Genomic DNA, 7,718 nt, shown 5'->3' on the forward strand with positions numbered 1-7,718 from the left:
TGAGTTTATTAAACTTGAATTAAAAGTATTCTAAAAACAAAGCTCTGTTTTCTACACTGGAACTTGAAAAACTTTTGAAACTAAATAAAGTTAAAATTCAAAACACTAAGCAAATATAAGTTAAAAATGCTAAGGTCTTGCCCATCTCAAATATAGACATTTATTACAGTAACATGGGAGTCATTTTGTCCCTTGGTCTTTTCCAGGTGAGGCTGATAAATGTGATGTTAAATGCCTAATATTAGGTAATGAATTAAGTTACTCGTCCTGCGCCTAGCCCCTTCCCACCCACTTTTAGCAGCAAAGGGTGGCTGAGGATAAACAATTATGTGAGTGAAAATAAATATACTTACACATGTGTATAGACAACATATCCATGGCCTTGAAGAGAAAAGGAGAGAGAGAAAGAGAAAAGCTTTGGGAATAAAATCTTTCCAATATTTGCTTCTCTCTCCCCATCATGTTTCATAAATATGTATTACAGAAGAAACAAAAATGCTTAGCAAATAAGGAAAGCCCGTTAGCACTCCCTAAGGGCTGCTGTCACTACTAGATCTTGATGACAGCCAGCATTCTGAAGAAATATATCTAAATCATGGACTTTTTTAAGTTAAGAAATCCAGAAAAGTCATAGGTCCTGATTACAGATTCTGGCATGAGCTCAGTAATAGTTTTTAGACATAGTGTCCTTTCAGTTGTAAACCCACATATGGGTCCTTTACTGGCCAACTTCAGAGCCAATTTCTTCATGCAAGCCTGGAACTCTTATCTATTCCTTTCAGATCTTTCAACAGTTTTCAAGGAGTCAGCCTTCCTTCTTTCCAGAAAGCAACCACCCATTCTTTCAACTTCATGTCACTAACATTACTCATCACAGAGGAGGAATAGACAGGGGTAATCATATTTTTAAAAATATTTTGGAAACAGTCCAAAGGTTCCAAATTTCTTTCAAAATTTCTAAGTAGTTCCCTAGTCTGTGGCTGTCACTTTTCCCAGACTTTATTGTAAGTTTTTTAACTTTGTTTATTCATTCATTCACTTCTTTATTCACCAAATATTTGTCAAGCACCTACTATGTGGCGGGTACTGTTCTGGACTCTGGGAATACATCAGGAGACACAATCCTAATGGAGTTTGCATTCTAATGGGAAGAGATGACTATAAGCAAATGAAAGAAAAAAACACGATATACCAGGTAATGATAAGTAATATGAAGAAAATAAGCAAAATTTTGGAAAAAGAGATAGCTGAGTGGGAGGATCGCTACTTGCATTGTTTGGCCAATTAAGGATGCCCTAATAATGGGTACCAAGCAGGAAGTAAGGGGTGCACTATGCAGATACCTGAGAGAAGAGCCTTTTAGGCAGAGCAAACAGGAAGTGCTAAGGTCCTGAATACATTGATGTGCTCAGGGAATGGCTGGAAGCCAGCATGGCTGGAGCAGAATGGGCAAGGTGTGTGGAACTGGAGGAAATGACATTAGATATGAGATGGTTGAGGCCATATCAAGACCTTTCATCCATTTTAAGGGTTCTGACATGTATTCCAAGTGAGATAGGAAGCCATGGAAGAATTTTTAGGAGAGGAGTGATATGATTAGATGTAAGTCTTTAAAGGATTAAGAGGATCACTTTGGCCGTATATTGAGAATGGACTGTAGGGATCAAGTTGAGAAGCAAGTAGACCAGTTAGGAGACTATTACAATAATTCAAATACTAGATGTGTTCTTGTCTTAGAAATTTGTATGTCCAGCCCTGTCTGCATTAGATGTTTAACCAACATGCTCACCTCACAGCCAGCTTCTGGGTTGTAGCATTTCCTCAGAAAAACCATTCATAACCTGCTCAGATCTCACTTCTGTACAGGGACCAGCATCCTTTTAATCTACCTACATTCAATTCAGCTGTGTGATACTATCCTAGGCAAGGAACACATTCAGCATTTTGGCTCTCAAAGGTTCTTCCTCTGGGCTTTAAATGTTTTTGAAGGAGCCTTGCATTTGTATCTTTCTCCTCTTCCCAAGTGTCTTTGATACCTCCACTTTTTATTTTATTTTATTTTATTTTATTTTTAATTTAAATCCAAATTAGTTAGCATATAGTGCAACAATGATTTCAGGAGTAGATTCCTTAATGCCTCTTACCCATTTAGCCCATCCCCTCTCCCACAACCCCTCCAGTAACCCTCTGTTTGTTCTCCATATTTATGAGTCTCTTCTGTTTTGTCCCCCTCCCTGTTTTATATTATTTTTGTTTCCCTTCCCTTATGTTCATCTGTCTTATCTCTTAAAGTCCTCATATAAGTGAAGTCATGTGATATTTGTCTTTCTCTGACTGACTAATTTCACTTAGCATAATACCCTCCAGTTCCACCACGTAGTTGCAAATGGCAAGATTTCATTCTTTTTGATTGTGGAGTAATACTCCATTGTATATATATACCACATCTTCTTATCCATTCATCCACTGATGGACATTTGGGCTCTTTCCATACTTTGGATATTGTTGATAGTGCTGCTATAAACATTGGGGTGCATATTCCCTTCAAAACAGCACACCTGTATCCCATGGATAAATGCCTAGTAGTACAATTGCTGGGTGGTAGGGTAGTTCTATTTTTAGTTTTTTGAGGAACCTCCATACTGTTTTCCAGAGTGGCTGCATTAGCTTGTATTCCCACCAACAATGCAAAAGAGATCCTCTTTCTCCGCATCCTCGCCAACATCTGTTGTTGCCTGAGTTGTTAATGTTAGCCATTCTGACAGGTGTAAGGTGGTATCTCATTGTGGTTTAGATTTGTATTTCCCTGATGATGAGTGATGTTGAGCATTTTTTCATGTGTTGGTTGGCCATCTGGATGTCTTCCTTGGAGAAGTGTCTATTCATGTCTTTTGCCCATTTCTTCACTGGATTAGTTGTGTTTTGGGTGTTGAGTTTGATAAGTTCTTTATAGATTTTGGATACTAACCCTTTATCTGATATGTCATTTGCAAATATCTTCTCCCATTCCGTCAGTTGCCTTTTAGTTTTGCTGATTGTTCCCTTCGCTATGCAGCAGCTTTTTATTTCGATGAGGTCCCAATATTTCATTTTTGCTTTTGTTTCCCTTGCCTCCGGAGACATGTTAAGTAAGAAGTTGCTGCGGCCCAGATCAAAGAGGTTTTTGCCTGCTTTCTCCTCGAGGATTTTGATGGCTTCCGGTCTTACATTGAGGTCTTTCATCCATTTTGAGTTTATTTTTGTGTATGGTGTAAGAAAGTGGTCCAGGTTCATTCTTCTGCATGTCGCTGACCAGTTTTCCCAGCACCACTTGCTGAAGAGACTCTTTATTCCATTGGATATTCTTTCCTGCGTTGTCAAAGATTAGTTGGCCATAGTTTTGATACCTCTTCCATCCTTTGGTCCATTTTTTTTTTCTTTTTAGTACTCTTGGTCTTACCCAAAGCACATTCAGCATATATATGTTACTCTTTGCAGGATCAGACTTTAGTTGGAGCTCATCTCTTTACTGTTCTCAGTGGTGCCTGAAATGAGTCTTTTTGTAGCTGATGCGTGAAGTGCAGCAAATGCTCATCATAGGAGCACCAGTGCCTCATTCTTTAGCATTAGCAGAATTTGTCCTGCTTCCTCTACCCCTCAGACTTCCTACAAAGTTCCTATTTCCAGTCTGAGAGATGCCTCTGGTCCAGAGCTCATTTTAGGAGCAGTAATGATTGACAGGCCCTGAGCCTTCATTCCTTGTTTCAGTTCTGACCACCTTCTCTCATTACCTATGCCAGAGGTTGCTGGCAACCCACCAGCCATATCAGCTCACAGATGTGTTTCATTTGGCCCCTACAGTGCTGTTTAAAAATTTTGAATAATTGCCAACCCTTAGAAATGATGAGACTTATATAAAAACCTGAATTTTTCCTTTCTCTTGAAAAACTGGAAGGTTCGGCTAAAGTAGGTACGTACACTCACATAGCAACGGTAAACTGGGGTTGAGTCGCAGCTGCATCATTTGATGAGTCAGTTCCCCACCCAGCCCAGCCCTTTTCACTGGTCACATTCCCTGCTTGCTGGTCCCTCTAGATATTTGAGTGCAAAGCCTCTTGTTCTCCCATATCCCACTAACCTTTCCAAAAATTATTCTAGAGGTCTCCAGTGCCCTTGAAGAATTTTTAAGGATGAGAGTAATCATTTAAAATTATACCTTGAAATAAAATTAACAACACCTTTCAACATAGAAAAGAATAAGAGATAGAACTTTCACATGGGAAAGTGGCCAGCTTCTTGTAGCTTCTCAAAATAAAAATCTAAATTGACACCTGGCTAGTTGTCCAGTTTAATGCAATCTGTATAACCACTGGACATATACCTTGACCTTCCCCTTGCCCTAGCCCTTCCCCACACCATTCAAGCAAAGTCTCCTGAAATAGGATTTATAGAAAGACCAACAGCGCAATGCAACTGTAAACAGATATACTGGTGCTGGATTTGCCATTGCTACTTCTGACCTAACGCCAAAGTTTTTATTACCCCTTGATCCATTTTCAGGTGTCTGGATGGTGAAGGCGGAATTCTCCAGTATCCTATCCGAGTTACTGGGCAGGATCAACTCAAAAGATTTTATTTCTTCCAGTCACTGCCTTCAGCCATGCTTCATTCGTTTTCAATTTCTTGTCACTTAATACCATCTGGGATAGGTCCCATAAATTTCCAGTCACTTTGAGCCATTAAAACTCAGTTATTTTAAAGTATCAATCTCAAATTTGATTTAAATCCCTTCCCTTCTTTGTGATCTTTCTTGTGTGGTCCATATATGAGTCCTTCAGAGGAGATTCAGCCTGAAGTCCACCGCTTCCACCTCCCATTTGTTTATACCACCACTCTACAGGTTTTTGTTTTTGGAGGCCCCTTGCCAGGAGGTCACCACCGTGAGCACAGTAAGATGCCTAAAGCTGCTACTTTATGCAGTACCCACTTGACTCTCAGTCAAATCGCTCATCTTTGCCACCAAACAATAGTAGAAGAAACTGCTCTCTCTCTCCCTTTTGCTCTTTCTCTTTAGATGCTTTCTTCCCACTCAGATAAGCACAAGGAGAATTCAGCCAGTTCACTGCCTAAGCAGACATGTCACCAGGGCATCCAACCATTTGGCCCCATGCTCTGAGCTGTTTTTTTGGAGCCTCCTGGTCTTTTGCCTTGGTGACAGGAGCACCCTTCTCTTCTCTTTGGTGAAGGAGGAGTGATCATCTCTCATCGAAACCCTATAGTTTCCCTGAGTGCAAGGAATCCATTGACTCTCAGCCTTTCCTCTGCCCATCAGACTGGAGGAGGGAGGCAGTCATATGCGGGAGGGTCAGTTCTGCAGACTCTTTGTAAGTCCCGAGGGAGGTGTGTGGCTGCTCTCTTCAGAATGCAGGGACTTCATGATTTCATATGTGTTGTTCTTTGTTCTGAGACTTGCTGCCAAGTTAGGGAAAGCCTGCTTAATATCCTGCTACACAGTGTTGTATTTGAGCTGGCTGAACCAGCTAGGGCACCTCCAGTTATGAATGACAGAGAAGCTGACTCCAAATGGCTCTGCCAGTAGGAAGTGTATTGTCTCACATAACTAAAAATGTCAAGTGGAAAGACCTGGCTTCAGGCCTTATTGATTCCTGACCTCAATGGTATCCTCAGCGTCCCTATCTCTACTCTGTTTTCTCTGGGTAATAAATGGTAGGTGGAAGAGTCTTAGGGATCTTATAGAGACCCACTGAAGGCTTACGCCATTACACACCCCCAGAGGAGAGTCTGCTTGCCCAGTTGCTCAAATAAAAATCCTGAAATGTGGTTTGGGTCGTGTGCCCATCCTTGACCTAGTAACAGTGTTCAGAGATGGCTGATGATACTTTGAGAGCCAGTTAAAATTTGGAAATAACTTTCCTTCATCTCTCCCACTTCCTATGATATCCATCAAAGGAGACTATAGATTTCCCAGATCCACCCTTGTCCAAACATAATCTGAGAACACTAGATACACTCTAGGACCTGAGTGCAAGGTGTAAGCCTGGCAACATCATGGAGTTATTGCTGGGTTTCAGAGAGACGTGAAGAATAGTGGTTAAAAGTTTAGGGGCTGGGAATATGACAGACCTGCATCCAAATCTCAGGCCTATTAGAGCAAGCAAATCTTGGGGAAGTACTTAATTTCTTTTCAACTCAGTTTTCTCAGCTATTAAGTGGGAGTATTGATAATACCCAAGTTATTGGGTTGCTAAGAGGATAAAATAAACGTGCACGGTACAATTATTATTGTATAACGACTAACATGATTAGGTGCTCAGTAAATATAATTTGTATTGCTAAGTACTTCCTCTTTTGTAGATAGAGGCCTCCACTATGGAAAAACATGCTAAATTATGAAAGTTCTTGGCAGTTACTAGAAAGGACCAATTTGAAACTGTTATCCCAGGGAGTATACACATTTTTCTGCCAATTCTCATGTTATTCTTTGCACATAGCAGGTGGAGGGCTCAGCGTTAAAGATGAAGGTGGAACAGACCTAAGCACATAAAATGTCTTAACTATTGAGTGTGTGTGTGTGTACTAGGAAGTTCATGCTAGGATTGAACTAGCAGAGAATTACTGGTCATTTCCAAAGAGCAACATAGGATATGTTGGAAGATCTGCCAATCCTAATTCATCTATGAATTTAGCAATACTCCCAAAGCAGTGCTAAGGCCTTCTATTCTTAGTTTTTTTCCCCACAAAAAGGGGAAATTCAGGCATTTTTGTTGTCACTTAAAGCAAGCAATCTTGCCAAATTTCACTTTTGAAGCAAATTATAAAAATATTGATAGCATGAATTCATATTTCTAAAATACATTTTAATATTTTTTTAAAAAATTAATACTGGACTTTAACATGAAAGATTTCTTTTTTCTATCTACTAGGAATTGCACCTTTCTGAAACTTAAAATGTTATTTTCTTGAGAGACGGTGACAGTGAAGGCGAGCTTCCCAAGTATACTGTGTGAATTATGTTGAAATATTTTGTGTAACTACATAAATATAAAATATAACAATGGCCCATTATTTCAAACTGGCCTTCCATTTATTCTGAGAATAAGATAGCAATTGGTGCCCTCTTGTGGAAGTGATTATTTTAGGTGTTGGAAAGGAAAATCTATATACTATTGTGTTATACCTATCATAGATGTGTTTTTTCCCCAGGCACTTTTGATTACTTGAAATTAATATGTACTTTTGTTTATCTCTGACGTTCAGGAAATGCTTTTAACATGTAGCATAATTATGGTCTTTGCAGATTTACACTGTAAGACTATTTTTTCTTGAGTAGATCTTGATCTGTCATCTAATTCACCTGTTCTAAGAGCTTTAATCAGAGCTCCTTTATGTACATTTACACTTTACCTCAAAAAGATGAACCAAATAAGTGTATGAAAATACAAATGAATATGTTTTTCATAGTCTTTAACCCTGTTGTGTCTCCATCAGTCTTTTTCCCTCTAGCATCTGCCCTGCCAAAGTTTCTCTTGATGGTTTTCCTCCAACGATTGCTGGGGTAGCTGACCCAGCTACTGAACAAGTTCTGATCAAGTGGGAAAGCCTCTGCAAACTTCATAGCCATGGCCACCTCCATCTCCTTAGTGGGTGGTCATCCTTGACGTAAGTCATCATACAAAGGAGAACAGTTAGACTGACCCAAGAATTAAAGTGATTCCTGA

Source organism: Panthera uncia (assembly GCF_023721935.1).
Source record: "Panthera uncia isolate 11264 chromosome A1 unlocalized genomic scaffold, Puncia_PCG_1.0 HiC_scaffold_17, whole genome shotgun sequence".
Classification (NCBI taxonomy): Eukaryota; Metazoa; Chordata; class Mammalia; order Carnivora; family Felidae; genus Panthera; species Panthera uncia.